Raw genomic sequence first — 18,485 nt, forward strand, 5'->3', positions numbered from 1 at the left:
GCAATGGGCTCCGGTCGTCGATACGCCGTCCACGACGTGCACAAAGGCGAGGGAGGACACACATAAAACGAGTGCGATCATACCAGCACTAAAGCATCGGATCCCATCAGAACTCCGAAGTTAAGCATTCTTGGGTGAGTGTAGTACTAGGATGGGTGACCCCTTGGGAAGTCCTCGTGTTCCACTCCTTTTTGCGCCTCGAGCGGCCAAAAGACTTCCTTAACTCTCTTTTACGCTTTTCAATTTTTCCACCATTATGGCCAACGATACATATATCAGTAATGTATAGTAGAAGAATAATAAAATCATCATCTAAAAATTTCTTCGTAAACATGCAATGATCAGATATGGTTCTAGGATGGGTGACCCCCTGTGAAGTCCTCGTGTTGCACTCCTTTTTGCGCCCCGAGCGGCCAAAACCTCTCCTGTCAACCCCCGAGGCGATGGTTTTGGGCCTCGGAATTTGCCGTGACCGCTACGCAGTCAGTCTCGTGGGGCTCGGAGAGAGAGCTTTCCGGAATGGGGCCGCAATAGCGATTCTGAGTTCGTTCAAGAAAGTCCCGATGGCTTCAGCGCGTGCTTGCTGTGTCCGGTACGCGGTCGGCCTCGTGGGCATCGGAGACATCCGACGATGGCGATTCCGAGATCGTTCGAGAGGTTTCGGGGCGCACAATGGGCTTCGGTCGTCGATACGCCATCCGCGACGTGCACAAAGGCGAGGGAGGACGCACACAAAACGAGTGCGATCATACCAGCACTAAAGCATCAGATCCCATCAAAACTCCATAGTAAAGCATTTTTGGGCGAGAGTAGTACTAGGATGGGTGACCCCCTGGGAAGTCCTCGTGTTGCACTCATTTTTGCACCCCGAGCGGCCAAAAGACTTACTTAACTCTCTTTTACGCTTTTCAATTTTTCCAGCATTATGGCCAACGATACATATATCATTAATGTATAGCAGGAGAATAATGAAATCATCATCTAAAAATTTCTTCGTAAACATGCAATGATCAGATATGGTTCTAGGATGGGTGACCCCATGGGAAGTCCTCGTGTTGCACTCCTTTTTGCGCCCCGAGCGGCCAAAACCTCTCCCGTTGACCCCCGAGGCGATGGTTTTGGGCCTCGGAATTTGCCATGACCGCTACGCAGTTAGTCTCGTGGGGCTCGGAGAGAGAGGTTTCCGTAATGGGGCCGTAATAGCGATTCCGAGTTTGTTCGAGAAAGTCCCGATGGTTTCGGCGCGCGCTTGCCGTGTCCTGTACGCGGTCGGCCTCGTGGGCATCGGAGAGATCCGACGATGGCGATTCCGAGATCGTTTGAGAGGTTTTGGGGCACGCAATGGGCTCCGTTCGTCGATACGCCATCCGTGACGTGCACAAAGGCGAGGGAGGACGCACACAAAATGAGTGCGATCATACTAGCACTAAAGCACCGGATCCCATTAGAACTTCAAAGTTTACCGTGCTTGGGCGAGAATAGTACTAGGATGGGTGACCCCTTGGGAAGTCATTGTGTTGCACTCCTTTTTGCGCCTCGAGCGGCCAAAAGACATACTTAACTCTCTTTTACGCTTTTTAATTTTTCCAGCATTATGGCCAATGATACATATATCATTAACGTATAGCACGAGAATAATGAAATCATCATCTAAAAATTTCTTCGTAAACATGCAATGATCAGATATGGTTCTAGGATGGGTGACCTCCTGGGAAGTCCTCGTGTTGCACTCCTTTTTGCGCCCCGAGCGGCCAAAACCTCTCCCGTTGACCCCCGAGGCGATGGTTTTGGGCCTCGGAATTTGCCGTGACCGCTACGCAGTTAGTCTCGTGGGGCTCGGAGAGAGAGGTTTCCGTAATGGGGCCGTAATAGCGATTCCGAGTTCGTTCGAGAAAGTCCCGATGGTTTCGGCGCGCGCTTGCCGTGTCCTGTACGCGGTCGGCCTCGTGGGCATCGGAGAGATCCGACGATGGCGATTCCGAGATCGTTTGAGAGGTTTTGGGGCACGCAATGGGCTCCGTTCATCGATACGGCATCCGCGATGTGCACAAAGGCGAGGGAGGACGCACACAAAATGAGTGCGATCATACTAGCACTAAAGTATCGGATCCCATTAGAACTTCAAAGTTAACCATGCTTGGGCGAGAGTAGTACTAGGATGGGTGACCCCTTGGGAAGTCATTGTGTTGCACTCCTTTTTGTGCCTCGAGCAGCCAAAAGACATACTTAACTCTCTTTTACGCTTTTCAATTTTTCCAGCATTATGGCCAACGATACATATATCATTAACGTATAGCATGAGAATAATGAAATCATCATCTAAAAATTTCTTCGTAAACATGCAATGATCAGATATAGTTCTAGGTGTTAGGATCAGAGCGGCACTAAGAGGGGGGGTGAATTAGTGCAGCGGATTAAAACTTCGGTTTTGATAAATCTTTCGTACGATGAAAAACAATATCAATGGAAACCGATTTTAGAAGCTTGATAACTTAGAAACATATGGAAGCATAGTAACTAAGTAGAGAAGTTTGCAGTATGTAAATGGCAAGAGTAGGTTGCAAACCAGATAACGCAGCAGTTTTTAAAGTGGTTCGGTCAAAATGACCTACATCCACTTGCGAAGCCTTCTTCGAAGAGGCTTCCAACTTCCACTAGCAAATTTCTTGTAGGGGAAGGACTAATACCCCTCTTACAACCTTTACAAGTGGTTCACACTCTTACAATTCTTTTCAACAATATGGGAGGAGGTGAACACTTAAGCAATATGAAAAACAAGGCTTACAAAGACTATTCTAAGGCTCTTAACTCAAACTATTGCTTTTCAGAAGGTTGTTGTCTCAGCTGAGATTTGAGGGGTATTTATAGGCCTCAAGAGGATTCAAATTTGGGCTCCAAAATTTGAATTCTCTTTGGTTCCCGATGCTGGCGGTGCCACCGCCTAGCCAAGCGGTGCCACCGCCCAGCTCTCGGGTGCTGGGCGGTGCCACCGCCTACACTATTTCAGCTCACTGGTTGGGCTCCAAAATTGGCCCAAACCAGTCCGAACTAGAGCCCAATTGGCCCCTACTTGGTTTATAGGATTAACACCTAATCCTAACCCTAAGTAACATGCTAACTACAAATTTAAAGACATTTTCTAAGCTATTACAAAGTCCGTAAGTCAAGACTTCTTCCGGCGAACTTCCGACGGTTTTCCGATAAACTCTCGGAAACCATTCTGCGGACTCCCGGCAAGCTCCTAGACTTCACGATTTGATCTTGACGAGTTCCAACGAGCTTTTTTGGCAAGCTCCGATCTTTCTCGGTGAGCTCCGCGAACTTCCAATGAACCTTTCGGCGAGCTTCCAAAAAACCCTTCGGCAAGCTCCCTACTCATTCTCGGCTAGTTCCGGCAGCATTCCCGACGAACCTTCGGACTTCCGTCGAACTCTCGAACTCGTAATGAATCCTTCGTGCTTGACTCCGATACTTTGTTTTGCTTTATGTCTTCGTCGTTATCGTAGTTAATCCTGCAAACACAAGCTAAAACTCTACTCCGATCTAGACAATTATTACAACGCGAATTGACATTCTGTTGCCCGGCACGTCATTGGTTGGCGCTTCATCCGATTCTTCGGTGCATCGTCCTCTCTTGCGGCTTGTTGCCCAATCGGCGGTTGACCTCCGCAACCCCGATATCCTTGGCGCAATTTCGCTCTCCTTGGCCCAATGCCCGACGTTCAAAGCCTTCTGCCGTCCAATATCTTGATGTGATCTCCTCCGGCGCAACGTCAATTCCTCCTACGTTAATTGTCTAATCCTGATCGAGTAGACCTGCATCACTCAAAATCCAATTTAAATTATAAACACATATCAAGTGGTTTCATCATCAAAATACGAGATTCAACAATCTCTCCCTTTTTGATGATGACAACCACTTGATGATGGAGTTAACCTTAACTCCTGGAGTTTAAACAAACTCCCCCTATCAATATGGCTGATAGAAACTCTTGGATTCAAGAATCCAAGCAACATGCATAACATGTCATGTCATCATACTTCTCCCCCTTTGTCATCAACAAAAAGGAGAAGTTCCTACTCTTATGTGTTTAGAGATAAAAAGTTCCATACATTGCATGAAAAACATAGTATCAAATTTTATCATTATGCAATCTAGCAATTAAAGATGTGTAAGTTTAGCATGTTTGCTTTTCTTGAGATAACAACTAATTGCTTCTCTTTAGACTACAAGCTAGCAATTTTCATGATATGCAAGTTGCAAGCTAGCAAATTTTTGCTTCCTTTGCAATGTTTGAGCTAGCAATTTTGCTTCCGTAACAAGTTAGCATATTTTGTATTTTAAGATAGGCAAGATAGCACATTTGCTTTTTTTGAGATAGCAACTCTTTTGAGATAGTGATCTTAGCAAATTTTACATCATGCAAGGTAGCAAATTTTTGTGATGTTCAAGATAGTAAGTTCTTTCTTCTCTTTTGAGAAGTGCTATTTTCGCTTCCTTTATAAAGTGCAAGCTAGCAAAGTGTTTGAAAAAGTGAGAAATTTTACAACATACAAGCTAGCAAAAATTTCGAAAGCAAATACAAGATAGCTTTCTTGTTGAAGTGTGTAAGCTATCGATTCTTGCTTCCTATTGTAATGTGCTGGTTGCAAGTCTTGCTTCTTGAGATAGGCAAGATAGTGATGTTTAAAAAGATAACTTTTGCTTCTTGAAATAAGCAAGTTAGTAATCTTTGCTACTTAAGATAGGCAAGCTAGCAATCAAGTTTTTGCATATTCTTGACTTGTGCAAGCTAGCTATCTCCCCCTTTGTCACTGTCAAAAAGAAGGGAAGACCCTTTACATCAATTATGACAAAGGTAAGTATCAATATTATTTGTGCATCATTATATTTTCAAATTAAAACATGCACTATTTCAAAAACCTTATATTTCATTCATACACGATATTGAATAAATCAATCAACATTATGAGCATATCATACATGATACATCATTTTGGAAATAAATCATAGCATTTATCAATATTTTGATCATGATACCAAGCATTCATCATTTTGAGCATTCATGATACACATTATATGCATATATCATCACAATAAAAAGCAATTGCGTGCAAAATTTCAAATCATAAATATTTCAAATAATGATGGTATCAATTTTGTCAAATTATATCCTACCATGTTCATAACTTTTCATTTGTATGCATCAAAATAATATCAAGAGTATTTTATACATAATACAAAATCATCATTTATAATTACATCAATATTCTAATCATTATTTCAATCTACACATCATGATAATAATAAATTTGCACTATAGACAATCTCATGTTTTATCATTCCAGCTAGCGTATATTTTTGCAATTAGTAAGCTATCAAATTCCTTTTTCTTTTATAATAGTGATTCAATCATATCAAGGCATTTGTATCATAGATACAAAGAAATCATATCATCAAAGATAAGACCATTTAAATACCAACAGACATGATTTATTTCAACAGTTCTCCTTTATTTTTATAAATATCAAAAAGAAATGTAGGAGATCAAATGTTATAGTACCTTGATTCTTGCATAAGAAGTCATAAGTTATAAATTTCAAAAAATCAAGATAAGTCTTATTCAAATTCAAATCGTTAAATCAAAATCATTTTCAAGAGATTCATAAAAAAAAACATAGATAGATTTTTTAATCTCTCAATTCTTTATGAATCATAAAAATTATAATTCCAAAAATATCATGATTCATTTCAGAAATTTTCTTCTTTAGAAAACAATAAGAAGAAACATGGGAGTTCAAAGAACAAGATCTTGATTCACAATAAAATTTCATGTATCGATTATCGAGAAATCAAGATGATGATTCATAAAGAATATCACAAGTTACATTCAAGAAAAAAGTCATCATTCATTTTCAAATCATTCAATTTATTAAATCAACATTTCTTGGGTATGCATGATATCAAAACATGGTTTCAAATCTTCAACATATAACATGCATGAATTCAAAAATCGAAAGGAGAAGGGAAGAATTCAAAGGTACACAGATTTCAACCATCTTATAAACAAATGAAGGATCAAGTCATGAATCAAAAATTTCATGAATCATTTCGATAAATCTCCTTTTAAATAATTGAGATGATCAACAAGGGAAATATCATGTTATTCTAAGAAATCAAGATCATGATTTTGATAAAACTCATCTCAAATTCAAATCACCAAAATCATTTTTATGGTTCACAAGATTCGTAACATAAGTAGATTCATGATTTCATTGATAATATATTTTTTCTTTTTTATATATATTTCATTTTAAGTGATTGATTTCATGTTAGCATGCTTTTTCATTTATGTTAAATTGTTAGGATCAAGAAAATCCGAAAATGAAATTTAACACTTTCATGCATTCGAACATGGTTTTGCTATAGATTTTCAAATTCAATCATGAAGTTAAAACATGCTCATGATCATGAAAATTTTTGTATCCAAAACACATAATTTCCAACATGTTATTAAGGCATGTAATAGTGTAAAATCATCAAGATACACATGCATGCATGGATTAATCCTAAGCACTATCACATATCATATAATTATCATCCCTAATGTTGCATACATCATTCAACATTTCAAAACATAACATGCATGAAACCTTAGCAATATACTTTTCATGATCAAATTTTTAATTTAATTTTTCAAAGATGCTAAAAAGAAAAACATGATATAATTTTTAAAAAATAATTTTTTATTTCCTATTCTAAAGTAAGCACTCATGAAAGACTTCAAGTAATTTCAAAATAATTCAAGAAAGTTGAGTTACTTACCTTGTAGTCGAAGCTCGTCAAAGCCCAATTCGTCGTTTCACCTTTGAAAGTTTTTGATTCATCCTTGGTTGCCTTCCTCTTCTTTAGCCTCTTCCTCCGTTCAAGTTCATTGTTTATTTTAGATTTTTGTTTAATGAACTTATTAAGATTTAGTGTTCGAAGTTCAAGTTCATCATTGTCCTCATCACTTGAGTCATTGCTCAAGTGGTATTCATTTGTCTGGAGTTCCAAATCCTTCCTTTTCTTTGGAAGGTGGTTCAAGTGTTCATTATGTTCATTATGTGCATTGCGCACCATTTCATATGTCATCAATGAGCCGATAAGTTCTTCAAGTGGAAAAATATTTAAATCTTTTGTTTCTTGTATTGTCGTTACTTTTGATTCCCAAGCTTTAGAAAGTGATTGTAAAACTTTACTAACAAGTTCAAAATTCAAGAAACATTTGCCAAGAGCTTGTTAACCATTGACAACATCCGTAAAACGGGTGTACATGTCAACAATGGTTTCGCTCGGCTTCATTCGAAAAAGCTCGAAATCATGCATTAAAATGTTGATTTTCGAATCTTTAACTCTCGAAGTGCCTTCGTGTGTGATTTCAAGAGTGTGCCATATGTCGAAAGCCGTTTCGCACAAAGAAACCCGATTGAACTCATTTTTGTCCAAGCACAAAATAAGGCATTCATAGCCTTTGTGTTTAAAGAAAACATCTTCTTCTCCAAATCATTACAATGGTTCATTGGAAGAGAAGACATTTCAAATCCATTTTCGATGATGTGCCATAAATTCAAATCCAAAGAAAGTAAGAAAACTCTCATTCGAGTTTTCCAATAAGTATAGTCCGTCCCATTGAAAGAGGGAGGACAAATGAGAGAGTGACCCTCTTGAAAGCCGTAATGAGCCATTTCTATTTGGGTGTTAAACCAAAGTAGAAAAATGTGGCTCTGATACCAATTGTTAGGATCAGAGCGGCACTAAGAGGGGGGGGTGAATTAGTGCAGCGGATTAAAACTTCGGTTTTGATAAATATTTCGTACGATGAAAAGCAATATCAATGGAAACCGATTTTAGAAGCTTGATAACTTAGAAACATATGGAAGCATAGTAACTAAGTAGAGAAGTTTGCAGTATGTAAATGGCAAGAGTAGGATGCAAACCAGATAACGCAGCAGTTTTTAAAGTGGTTCGGTCAAAATGACCTACATCCACTTGCGAATCCTTCTTCGAAGAGGCTTCCAACTTTCACTAGCAAATTTCTTGTAGGGGAAGGACTAATACCCCTCTTACAACCTTTACAAGTGGTTCACACTCTTATAATTCTTTTCAATAAGATGGGAGGAGGTGAACACTTAAGCAATATGAAAAACAAGGCTTGCAAAGACTATTCTAAGGCTCTTAACTCAAACTATTGCTTTTCAAAAGGTTGTTGTCTCAGCTGAGATTTGAGGGGTATTTATAGGCCTCAAGAGGATTCAAATTTGGGCTCCAAAATTTGAATTCTCTTTGGTTCCCGATGCAGGCGGTGCCACCGCCCAGCTCTCGGGTGCTGGGCGGTGCCACTGCCCAGCCCAAGCGGTGCCACCGCCTGGCTCTCGGGTGCTAGGTGGTGCCACCGCCAAATCTGGCGATGCCACCGCCTACACTATTTCAGCTCACTGGTTGGGCTCCAAAATTGGCCCAAACCAGTCCGAACTAGAGCCCAATTGGCCCCTACTTGGTTTATAGGATTAACACCTAATCCTAACCCTAAGTAACATGCTAACTATGAATTTAAAGACATTTTCTAAGCTATTACAAAGTCCGTAAGTCAAGACTTCTTCCGGCGAGCTTCCGGAGAACTTCCGACGGTTTTTCGATAAACTCTCGGAAACCATTCTGCGGACTCCCGACAAGCTCCTAGACTTCACGATTTGATCTTGACGAGTTCCTACGAGCCTTTTTGGCAAGCTCCGATCTTTCTCGGCGAGCTCCGTGAACTTCCAACGAACCTTTCGGTGAGCTTCCAAAAAACCCTTCGGCAAGCTCCCTACTCATTCTCGGCTAGTTCCGGCAGCATTCCCGACGAACCTTCGGACTTCCGTCGAACTCTCGAACTCGCAATGAATCCTTCGTGCTTGACTCCGACACTTTGTTTTGCTTTATGTCTTCATTGTTATCGTAGTTAATCTTGCAAACACAAGCAAAAACTCTACTCCGATCTAGACAATTATTACAACGCGAATTGACATTCTATTGCTCGGCACGTCATTGGTTGGCGCTTCGTCCGATTCTTCGGTGCATCGTCCTCTCTTGCGGCTTGTTGCCCAATCAGCGGTTGACCTCCGCAACCCCGATATCCTTGGTGCAATTTCGCTCTCCTTGGCCCGATGCCCGACGTTCAAAGCCTTCTGCCGTCCAATATCTTGATGTGATCTCCTCCGGCGCAACGTCAATTCCTCTTGCGTTAACTGTCTAATCCTGATCGAGTAGACCTGCATCATTCAAAATCCAATTTAAATTATAAACACATATCAAGTGGTTTCATCATCAAAATACGAGATTCAACACTAGGATGGGTGACCCCCTGGGAAGTCCTCATGTTGCACTCCTTTTTGCGCCCCGAGCGGCCAAAACCTCGCCCGTCGACCCCCAAGGCGATGGTTTTGGGCCTCGGAATTTGCTATGACCGCTACGCTGTCAGTCTCGTGGGGCTCGGAGAGAGAGCTTTCCGGAATGGGGCCGCAATAGCGATTCCGAGTTCGTTCGAGAAAGTCCCGATGGTTTCGGCGCGCGCTTGCCGTGTCCGGTACGCGGTCGGCCTCGTGGGAATCGGAGAGATCCGACGATGGCGATTCCGAGATTGATCGAGAGGTTTTGGGGCGCGCAATGGGCTCCGGTCGTCGATAAGCCGTCCGCGACGTGCACAAAGGCGAGGGAGGACGCACACAAAACGAGTGCGATCATATTAGCACTAAAGCACCGGATCCCATCAGAACTTCGAAGGTAAGCGTGCTTGAGCAAGAGTAGTACTAGGATGGGTGACCCCCTGGGAAGTTCTCATGTTGCACTCCTTTTTGCGCCCCGAGCGGCCAAAAGACTTACTTAACTCTCTTTTACGCTTTTCAATTTTTCCAGCATTATGGCCAACGATACATATATCATTAACGTATAGTAGGAGAATAATGAAATCATCATCTAAAAATTTCTTCGTAAACATGCAATGATCAGATATGGTTCTAGGATGGGTGACCCCCTGGGAAGTCCTCGTGTTGCACTCCTTTTTGCGCCCCGAGCGACCAAAACCTCTCCCGTCGACCCCCGAGGCGATGGTTTTGGGCCTCGGAATTTGCCGTGACCGCTACACAGTCAGTCCAAGGTTAAGCGTTCTTGGGCGAGAATATTACTAGGATGGGTGACCCCCTGGGATGTCCTCGTGTTGCACTACTTTTTGTGCCCTGAGCGGCCAAAACCTCTCCCGTCGACCTCCGAGGCGATGGTTTTGGGCCTCGGAATTTGCCGCGATGGTTTCGGCTTGCACTTGCCGTGTCCGGTACGCAGTCAGCCTCGTGGGCATCGAAGAGATCCGACAATGGCGATTCCGAGATCGTTTGAGAGGTTTCGGGGTGCGCAATGGGCTCCAGTCGTCGATATGCTGTCCGCAACGTGCACAAAGGCAAGGGACGACACAAACAAAAACTGTGCCATCATACTAGCACTAAAGCACCGGATCCCATCAGAACTCCGGAAGTTAAGCGTGCTTGGGCGAGAGTAGTACTAGGATGGGTGAAACCCTGGGAAGTCCTTGTGTTGCACTCCTTTTTGCGCCCCGAGCAGCCAAAAGACTTACTTAACCCTCTTTTAAGCTTTTCAATTTTTCCAGCATTATGGCCAACAATAAATATATCATTAAAATATAGCAGGAGAATAATGAAATCATTATCTAAAATGCTTAAGCGAGAGTTAACGTAGTACACTCATCAGGCCCTTGTAAGCTAATCATACACATTGCCCACTTCCGATATGGGACTAATGGGATGTTACACTTCCCAACTCAATTAGCTTGACGTCCTCGTCAAGGCCCAACATATCCCAGATCGAACCCTAGCATAGTGCATGTGAGGATTAACTCAGTGGTGGCTCCACGCCATGATGAGTTCTAACTCTATCCACAGGCAGCCCTTTCCTACTCGAGCCCTCTCACCCTGCCCAAATGCTAGGTCGGCTCTGATACCAAATGTCACGACCCGAGTCTGATGAGCCAACTGGCCAATAACCCCATTTTGGTCCTTCAACCACGGACCAAAATGCTTAAGCGGGAGTTAACGTAGTACACTCATCAGGCTCTTATAAGCTAATCATACACATTGCCCACTTCCGATGTGGGACTAATGGGACGTTACATAACCCATCCTAGTACTACTCTCGCCCAAGCACGCTTAACTTCGGAGTTCTGATGGGATCCGGTGCTTTAGTGCTGGTATGATTGCACTCATTTTCTGTGCGTCGTCCCTTGCCTTTATGCACGTCGTGGACGGCGTATCGACGACCGGAGCCCATTGCGCACCCCGAAACCTCTCGAACGATCTCGGAATCAGCATTGTCGGATCTCTTCGATGCCCACGAGGCCAAGCGCGTACCAGACATGGCAAGCGCACGCCGAAACCATCGGGACATTCTCGAACGAACTCGGAATTGCTATTGCGGCCCCATTCCGGAAAGCTCTCTCCGAGCCCCACGAGATTGATAGCGTAGAGGTTACGGCAAATTCCGAGGTCCAAAACCATCGCCTCGGAGGTCGACGGGAGAGGTTTTGGCCGCTCGGGGCGCAAAAAGGAGTGCAACATGAGGACTTCCCAGGGGGTCACCCATCCTAGTACTACTCTAACCCAAGCAATCTTAACTTCGGAGTTCTGATGGGATCCGGGGCTTTAGTGCTAGTATGATCACACTTGTTTTGTGTGCGTCGTCCCACGCCTTTGTGCACGTCGCGGACGGCGTATCGACAACCGGAGCCCATTGCGCACCTCGAAACCTCTCGAATGATCTCGGAATCGCCATTGTCAGATCTCACCGATTCCCATGAGGCCGACCGCGTACTGGACACGGCAAGTGCACGCCGAAACCATCGGGACATTCTCGAACGAACTCAGAATCGCTATTGCGGCCCCATTCCAGAAAGCTCTCCGAGCTCCACGAGACTGACAGCGTAGCGATCACGGCAAATTCCAAGGCCCAAAACCATATCCACGGAGGTCGACGGGAGAGGTTTTGGTCGCTCGGGGCACAAAAAGGAGTGCAACACAAGGACTTCCCAGGGGGTCACACATCCTAGTACTACTCTCACCCAAGCACGCTTAACTTCGGAGTTCTGATGGGATCCATTGCTTTAGTGCTTGTATGACCGCTCTCGTTTTCTATGCGTCGTCCCTCGCCATTGTGCACGTCACGGACGGTGTATCAATGACCGGAGCCCATTGCGCGCCCCGAAACCTCTCGAACGATCTCAGAATCGCCATTGTCGGATCTCTCCGATTCCCACGAGGCCAACCGCATACCGGACATGACAAGCGCGCGCCGATACCATCGGGACATTCTCGAATGAACTCGGAATCGCTATTGCGGCCCCATTCCGGAAAGCTCTTTCCGAGCCCCACGAGACTGACAGTGTAGCGGTCACAGCAAATTCCGAGGCTGAAAACCATCGCCTCGGAGGTCGACGGGAGAGATTTGGGCTGCTCGGGGCGCAAAAAGGAGTGCAACATGAGGACTTCCCAAGGGTCACCCATCCTAGTACTACTCTCGCCCAAGCACGCTTAACTTAGAAGTTCTGATGGGATCTGGTGCTTTTGTGCTGGTATGATCACGCTCATTTTCTATGTGTCGTCCCTCGCCTTTGTGCATGTTGCAGATGACGTATCGACGATTGGAGCCCATTACGCCCCGAAACCTCTCGAACGATCTCGGAATCGCCATTATCGGATCTCTCCAATGCCCACGAGGCCGACCACGTACTGGACATGGCAAGTGCATGCCGAAACCATCAGGACATTCTCGAGCGATCACGACAAATTTCGAGGCCCAAAACCATCGCCTCGAAGGTCGACGGGAGAGGTTTTGGCCGCTCTGGACGCAAAAAGGAGTGCAACACGAGGACTTCCCCAGAGGTCACCCATACTAGTACTACCCTTGCCCAAGCATGCTTAACTTCGGAGTTCTGATGGGATCCGGTGCTTTAGTGCTGGTATGATCGCACTCATTTTCTGTGCGTCGTCCCTCGCCTTTGTGCACGTCGCGGACGGCGTATTGACGACCGGAGCCCGTTGCACGCCTTGAAACCTCTCAAACGATCTCGGAATCATTATTGTCGGATCTCTCCGAAGCCCACAAGGCCGACCGCATACCGGACATGGCAAGCGCGCGCCGAAACCATCAGGACTTTTTCGAACAAACTCGGACTCGCTACTGCGGCCCTATTCCGGAAAGCTCTCTCAAAGCCCCACAAGACTGACCGCGTAGTGGTCACGGCAAATGCCGAGGCTCAAAACCATCCCTTCAGAGGTCGACGGAAGAGGTTTTGGCTGCTCGGGGCGCAAAAAGGAGTACAACATGAGGACTTCCCAAGCGGTCACCCATCCTAGAACCATATCTGATCATTGTTTGTTTATGAAGAAATTTTTAGATGATGATTTCATTATTCTCCTGCTATATGTTAATGATATATTTATTGTTGGCCATAATGCTGGAAAAATTGAAAAGCTTAAAAGAGGTTAAGTCTTTTGGCCGCTCGGGGTGCAAAAAGGAGTGCAACACGAGGACTTCCTAGGGGGTCACCCATCCTAGTACTACTCTTGCCCAAACACGCTTAACTTCGGAGTTCTTATGGGATCCGGTGCTTTAGTGCTGGTATGATCGCACTCGTTTTCTTTGCGTCGTCCCTCGCCTTTGTGCACATCGCGGACGGCGTATCGACGACCGGAGCCCATTGCGCACCTCAAAACCTCTCGAACGATCTCGGAATCGTTATTATCGGATCTCTCCGAAGCCCACGAGGTCGACCGCATACCGGACACGGCAAGCGCACGCTGAAACCATCAAGACTTTTTCGAACAAACTCGGATTCGCTATTGTGGCCCCATTCCGGAAAGCTCTCTCCGAGCCCCACAAGACTGACCACGTAGCGGTCACGGCAAATGCCGAGGTCCAAAACCATCCCCTCGGAGTTCGACGGAAGAGGTTTTGGCTGCTCAGGGCACAAAAAGGAGTACAACATGAGGACTTCCCAAGGGGTCACCTATCACGCCCCTCAAAATATCGATAATATTAAAATTCAAGAAAACAAATCAATCCAGGATCCAAACTAACATTTGAGGTCACTAACAAAACATTCAGATCAAAATTTCACCTCTATAATCTATAAATTTATAAACCCTGTGCAGTTCATAAACATACAACACATCGCTCAATGATTCATAAAATCTGAACCCAACTCACCAAAATAATAACCATAACATAAATTCACAAGTGTGGGAGTCTGTACAATCACAAAACCAACGTTTACCATAAGTTCATATCATTACACGAATTAAACTTAACATTCCAGAATCTTAAACATGAGAGGTCCTTTAAACTTATACAAAATCCACAAGTTTAGATTCATCGTCAACATTTCATTAGATGCAGCATGTGCTTATACAACAAAAACATATATACTAATAAAGATCTGCCCAAAATCTTTTAGCTTTCCACTGCCTCAGCCCAATCTTAACATTTAAGCAAGCGACAAGCTATCCTGAAAAATTTATACAACAATGGGGTGAGCATATAAAGCTCAGCAAGTGACTAACATATCCATGTCAAAAGAGGACAATTTCCAAAGAGATAAAGTTTCAAAATGCAAGGCAGAATATAAGAATTCATAGACGTAATATCATTAGGTGCAGAATCACAATTGTCATTTCAATCAAACATATTTGGTTCATAACAGATGGGGCATAGAGTAATTGGAGCATATCAGCAATGAATGAAATGTTTTAGAGCATATCAATAACAAATGAAACATTTCGGAGCTTATCAATGGCGTATGAAATGTTCCGGAGCATATCAATGACGTATGGAACATTTCGAAGCATATCAACAATGAATGAATCATTTCGGAGCATATAAATAACAAATGAAATGTTTCAGAGCTTATCAGTGGCGTATGAAATGTTCCGGAGCATATCAATGGCGTATGGAACATTTCGGAGCATATCAATAACAAATACCAAACAGAAGCTCAAACGTCGTATTTGACGTTGCATTCATATCATTCTTATCCAAAGCATGTAGAGAAACACATAACCAAAGCTTTGGATATCATATCAAACATACATAAGGTGTAGTGGGACCACAAACAGAATGTGATTCATCCATTTCTGAATGACCACCAGACAGAAATCTCCCACGTCTGGGAGCTCCATCCACCCACGTCTAGGTGAAGTCAGAGGGGGCCGGTAGAGCATCGTAGGCTCTATGCATAACTCCCTTTACCATTTCTGGCAAAGGTTCACATTATCCCACAACACCAAAGTATAAAAGGGCAGTATGAACAATAAATAGCATATATCGGAAGCACACGCGGAACAACAAACGTACATGTGTCTTTACGAGTTAATACGATGCAAGCAACAATCTCTCACAAATGTATTCAGATTTGGAATGAAATGAAAGCAAGAGTATACACGGATTCCAAGCAATTATATATAGCTCAAGTCAAATAAGAAGGTTAGATGAATTCAATATCCAAAGGAATGAAACTAGAATAGGCACATATCGAAAGCAAATATGGATCAATGGGATATACATGTGCTTATATGTGTCAATGCGATATAGCATAAACGTTACACAAAATGATTCAAGAATATAAATAATTTATAGACAAGATCAACCTAGAATTCAAGCACCAACATAAGCCTCAATTGAGCGAAGGGGACTGAATGGAATCTATTTCCAAACGAATGAAACAGAATACACGAAATCGACCAAAGCTCGATTTCTGACAGAATTCAAGAGGCACATTGTACAAATACTTCAGATTATCAATTATACTCCAATACTCTTAAGAAAGCTACTGTTGAAAGATATATCAATCTATTTTCTGATGAAATAAGTTTCATATGAATCAAGGTTTCCAGCAAGGAGTTACCATTGATTTAGTGACCAAAGGTCAAAAACTAAATCACTATTTTGCATAATCAGAATCAACAGATAGCAGAATAGGCATTTGAATTCCAAAATTTTCAATCTATATATCACAAAAAAGGTTTTAAGTCTAGTTTCAAATGAAATCAGTTTGGTACAAATCAGAATTTTCAACAGGGACTTATAGGCATTTTAGTATCGAAAGGTCAAAAATTTTGATCCCTGTTTTGTAGCATCCATAGGCTCATTTGAAACAGACTTTTGGGTAAGTATTCGGTGTCCAAAATTTTCAAAATTAGAGTCAAAAGAAAGTTATAAGAGTCTACTTTCAAATGAACAAGGTCCTGCCTAAATCCACATTTGGTGCTAAAAATTATGGCTGAAACAATGTATAGGGGTCAGTTTACCGAAAAATTTCAGATCCATGATTTTTGTATCTAACAAGAGAAATATGAGGTTCTAGGCTGAAATCTTTCGAATAATTCAGAATAAATATGAGTTCAAAGACTAATAATTCTGTAGGATGGGATTAGAATACTTTCCTTGATCCTAAATGAGAAGATTTGAGCAAGAAACCTCAAAGCCCCAAATTTTTTCTTCTTCTTCTTCCCCCTTTTTTTTTTCTATTCTTCTTTCTTTCTTTCTCTGTTCTTCCATGCAGCTGCCAGTTCCTTATGAACAAAGACAGAGAGGCTTAAATGGTGGGATTTGTAATTTTATGCATTTTGTAGTTTGGTCCTTGTATTATTATATTTACGATTAGGTCCTTAGGGTTTACATATAGGTCCTCAGATTTCTTTTTTTTTGAACAAATCTTCCAAATCTTATGAATAAGTTATCAGATTCATACTTTGGCTCTTTTATCAAATTTAAAATAGATACTTACATTACAACTAGAAACTTATACGAAAATTCAGAAATGAGGGATGTTACACTCTCCCCCCCTTAAAAGAAAATTTTAGTCCTCTAAATTTATCATACCTCTATCGATGAAAAGATGGGGATAAACCTTTTTCATTTCCTCCTCTAGCTCCCAGGTTGTTTCCTCTCCAGAATGATATCTCCAAATTACTTGAACTAGAGGGATGACCTGATTCCTTAGGATCTTTTCTTTCTTATCAACAATCTGAGTGGGCTCTTCCACATAAGATAAATCTTTATCGATCTCCATCAGCTCATACTTAATTATATGAGAAGGATCAGATATATACTTTCTAATCATCGAAACATGGAATATATTATGGATATGGCACAACGATGGTGGCAAGGCAATCTTGTAAGCGATAGAACCAACCCTCTCAAGGACCTCAAAAGGTCCAATAAATCTTGGGCTTAACTTTCCTTTCTTCCCAAACCTTATAATGCCTTTAGAAGGGGAAACCTTTAAGAACACACAATCTCCAACTTCGAACTTAATATCTCGTTTTCTATTGTCAGCATAACTCTTTTGACGACTCTGAGCAGTTTTTAACCTTTTCCTTATAACTTGAATTTTCTCGGTAGTTTCTTATACTTTGTCTGGTGCTAAAAACTTTCTGTCACCAACTTCCTCCCAACATATAGGTATTATGCACTTCCACCCATATAAAGCTTCATAAGGAGCCATCTGAATACTTGAATGATAGCTGTTATTATAAGTGAACTCAATAAGTGAAATATCTTTATCTCATTCACCTTTCCAATCCATAACATAGGCTCTAAGCAAATCCTCAAGTGTTTGAATTATTCTTTCTAACTGACCATCAGTCTGAGGATGATATGCAGTATACTAAACTTGATTTTAGTACCCATAGATTCCTATAATCTTCTCCAGAATCTAGAGAGAAATCTGGAGTCTCTATCAGATATGATCTCCTTTGGAATACCATGAAGTCTTATTATTTTATTGACATATAAATCTGCAAGTCTATCAAGCGAATAAGTCATATTAATTGGTAGAAAATGTGCAGATTTTGTTAACCTATCAATGATAACCCAAATAGCATCATGCTTTCTAGAGGTTCTCGGTAGTCCTGAAACAAAATTCATGGTAACACATTCTCATTTCCATTTAGGAATATCTAAAGGTTACAACAACCCTCCAAGTCTTTGGTGTTCTACTTTGATTTGCTGACAAGTCAAACATTTTGAAACATACATTGTAATTTCCTTCTTCATGCCTTCCCACTAATAATGACTTTGGAGATCTCTATACATCTTAGTGCTCCCAGGATACATGGTGTACTTTGAAGTATGACTTTCCTTTAGGATTTGGTTCTTGATATCTGGTTCATTTGGTACACATACTCTATCCCCAAATCTCAATAGGTCATCCTTTGTTACTTGAAATTTTGGCTTCAATTCCTTTTCTACTTCATTCCTCAAGTAGATTAAACGTGGATCTCGTAATTGTCCTTCCTTAATTTGTTGAATAAGATCATATTGCACTTGAATGGAGGCCATCAATATCATTGAGTCTTGCTCTTTCCTCATAGCATTCAAATCAAAATTTTCTTCTAATAAC

General features: G+C 42.1%; 8 non-coding genes and 4 pseudogenes across 8 annotated transcripts; 6 read left to right on the plus strand and 6 right to left on the minus strand.

Moving 5' to 3' along the window:
- The first annotated feature begins 69 nt into the window (after positions 1-69).
- LOC135590930 (5S ribosomal RNA) lies at positions 70-188 on the plus strand. The gene has a single exon (XR_010478333.1). It is a non-coding gene; the product is annotated as a 5S ribosomal RNA (ribosomal RNA).
- A 550-nt stretch (positions 189-738) lies between these two features.
- LOC135591614 (5S ribosomal RNA) lies at positions 739-857 on the plus strand (annotated as a pseudogene).
- A 550-nt stretch (positions 858-1,407) lies between these two features.
- On the plus strand, positions 1,408-1,526 carry LOC135591423 (5S ribosomal RNA). The gene has a single exon (XR_010478520.1). It is a non-coding gene; the product is annotated as a 5S ribosomal RNA (ribosomal RNA).
- A 550-nt stretch (positions 1,527-2,076) lies between these two features.
- On the plus strand, positions 2,077-2,195 carry LOC135591576 (5S ribosomal RNA; annotated as a pseudogene).
- Positions 2,196-9,754: 7,559 nt separating this feature from the next.
- Positions 9,755-9,873, plus strand: LOC135590664 (5S ribosomal RNA). Its single transcript, XR_010478070.1, has one exon. It is a non-coding gene; the product is annotated as a 5S ribosomal RNA (ribosomal RNA).
- A 625-nt stretch (positions 9,874-10,498) lies between these two features.
- LOC135591692 (5S ribosomal RNA) lies at positions 10,499-10,618 on the plus strand (annotated as a pseudogene).
- Positions 10,619-11,156: 538 nt separating this feature from the next.
- LOC135591787 (5S ribosomal RNA) lies at positions 11,157-11,293 on the minus strand (annotated as a pseudogene).
- A 341-nt stretch (positions 11,294-11,634) lies between these two features.
- Positions 11,635-11,753, minus strand: LOC135590764 (5S ribosomal RNA). The gene has a single exon (XR_010478171.1). It is a non-coding gene; the product is annotated as a 5S ribosomal RNA (ribosomal RNA).
- Positions 11,754-12,092: 339 nt separating this feature from the next.
- LOC135591399 (5S ribosomal RNA) lies at positions 12,093-12,211 on the minus strand. The gene has a single exon (XR_010478507.1). It is a non-coding gene; the product is annotated as a 5S ribosomal RNA (ribosomal RNA).
- Positions 12,212-12,552: 341 nt separating this feature from the next.
- Positions 12,553-12,670, minus strand: LOC135591500 (5S ribosomal RNA). Its single transcript, XR_010478539.1, has one exon. It is a non-coding gene; the product is annotated as a 5S ribosomal RNA (ribosomal RNA).
- Positions 12,671-12,938: 268 nt separating this feature from the next.
- Positions 12,939-13,057, minus strand: LOC135590008 (5S ribosomal RNA). The gene has a single exon (XR_010477415.1). It is a non-coding gene; the product is annotated as a 5S ribosomal RNA (ribosomal RNA).
- A 543-nt stretch (positions 13,058-13,600) lies between these two features.
- Positions 13,601-13,719, minus strand: LOC135589820 (5S ribosomal RNA). Its single transcript, XR_010477227.1, has one exon. It is a non-coding gene; the product is annotated as a 5S ribosomal RNA (ribosomal RNA).
- Positions 13,720-18,485: the final 4,766 nt, after the last annotated feature.

Source organism: Musa acuminata, chromosome BXJ1-8 (assembly GCF_036884655.1).
Source record: "Musa acuminata AAA Group cultivar baxijiao chromosome BXJ1-8, Cavendish_Baxijiao_AAA, whole genome shotgun sequence".
Classification (NCBI taxonomy): Eukaryota; Viridiplantae; Streptophyta; class Magnoliopsida; order Zingiberales; family Musaceae; genus Musa; species Musa acuminata.